The sequence below is a fragment of the Neopelma chrysocephalum genome, unplaced genomic scaffold (genome assembly GCF_003984885.1).
Source record: "Neopelma chrysocephalum unplaced genomic scaffold, ASM398488v2 Primary Assembly neopelma1_183153, whole genome shotgun sequence".
Taxonomy (NCBI): domain Eukaryota; kingdom Metazoa; phylum Chordata; class Aves; order Passeriformes; family Pipridae; genus Neopelma; species Neopelma chrysocephalum.
This window is the reverse complement of record NW_020938165.1, coordinates 1-1,652: the sequence shown is the minus strand read 5'-3', so window position 1 is coordinate 1,652 and position 1,652 is coordinate 1. Positions and strand designations below refer to the sequence as shown.

The 1,652-nt window shown below is 66.3% G+C and overlaps 1 long non-coding RNA gene and 1 other non-coding gene across 2 annotated transcripts; both read right to left on the bottom strand.

The window, feature by feature from the left end:
- Positions 1-244: 244 nt before the first annotated feature.
- Positions 245-1,652, bottom strand: LOC113962600. The gene is made up of 2 exons (XR_003532577.1): positions 1,552-1,652; positions 245-612 (listed from the first exon to the last, which is right to left on the bottom strand). It is a non-coding gene; the product is annotated as an uncharacterized LOC113962600 (long non-coding RNA).
- On the bottom strand, positions 1,001-1,084 carry LOC113962601. The gene has a single exon (XR_003532578.1). It is a non-coding gene; the product is annotated as a small nucleolar RNA SNORD45 (small nucleolar RNA).

Below are 1,652 nucleotides of genomic sequence, written 5' to 3'. Positions count from 1 at the left end.
TGGGGACCAGCACCCACCATGTGACACCGGACCTGCACCACGGGCAGAGGGATGGGCAGCACCATCCCCTTGGATTAAGCCCCATAATATCCCTGTGACCCCCATCCTGCTGCACCACCTCCTCCCAGGGGCAACCTGGGGCTTGGGGGCTTTTCCCCATCCGAGCCTGGATGATGATCAGGGTGTCTCCCAGGATGCAGAGTGGTAGGAACAGAACAAATCACAGGCTGTGATAACAACAAAAGAATGTTCAAATCCTCTTTATAAATATGGAACCAACTGCCAAACCTGCATTTTACAGACACAAAAGGACCCAATCTATCAAGTGCCCCTGGCCTGTTTTCTTTCTCACCCCACGGATCAGTCCCCCGGGAGCTGACACGTGCCCAGGAAGCGCCAGGGAGCTGCACACGCACACCCACACCTTTCCCGCTGGCTGGACACCCGGCTGGAGATCCAAACGCCCTGAAGAGGGACCTTGCCGGCAGCTGGGTCACCCCAAACCTCACCTGTCGTGCCCCACCGGAAGCTGCAGCGCTGGGGACTCTCCAAAATGCTGGCGCACGGCTCTGGGCCAGCCAAAATGGCACAGCCCTGGGCTGTCCCAAAGACCTGGGCGGGACAGAAAACATTCTGGGGTTAGGGCAAAGCTGATGGCAGGTGCCAGTTCCCTCCTGCCCACTCCCACCCAGCCCGGCTGCACACGTGGCACTGCAGAGCTCTGCCAGCGCACGCGGCACTCAGGGACACCCCGAGCCAACATTCGCCCCTGGACATGGCCACAAAGCCCCAAACAATGGAATTCAGGCCAGGGGAGAGCCCCCCCGGGCACAACAGCCAGGACCGAGCCCAGAACTGCTAATGCCCAACGTGGGAACCCAGCAAAACCCAACCCGTGCTCCCCTCCTCCTCTCGCTGCGGCACACTTTGGGACCATGGGAACTTGATCCCACAGGCTGGAAAAGCTCCGCACTAACCTCCCAAGGGCCCTGGAGCTTGCTGGGCCTCAGAGTAATTCTAGAGCTAAAGCGGTGAGAGACATCAGCTCAGCTCAGCTAATACATGCCAGCACTCATCCCCGGCCCAGGCAGTGCCTCCTCCGGCCCGGCCCAGCCCACACCCCCTGTCCCCAAAGCAGGACGCTCCCGCCTTCAGCCGGGACCCCGGAGCACAGCTCGGGGCCGGAGCCATCGCCGCTGCCGGCAAGAGAAACCCGCCCGCAGCCGCTTCCCGGAGCCGGCAGGGCTGTTCCCGCAGGAGCCGCTCGGCTGCGCCGGCATCGGGCTCCGGATCCTCCCGCGGCCGCCTCGCCGGCCCGGACGCTCCGTCCTGGGCCCGCCGGGCTCGGGGCAGCGGCTCCGGCCCCGCGGCCTTGGGGCGGCACCTTCGACAGCCCCGGCCCATGGGGCAGCTCCAGGGCCGGGGGGTTTCGTGCCCGCGGCATCCGCCGCCCGCGGGGAACGAGCCGCCCGGCAGCCCCCCCCCGGGACCCCCAAACCCGCCGGCACCTCGGCACCCCCGCCCCGTCCCGCACCACGCGGCCGCTCCTACCCTCGGTGCCGCTGGAAGTGACGCCCGACCGCGGGCGGGGCAGGAGGAGCTGCCGGCGGGGATCCTCCCCCGTCTGGCTGCGTGCTCATCCACCGCTCTCC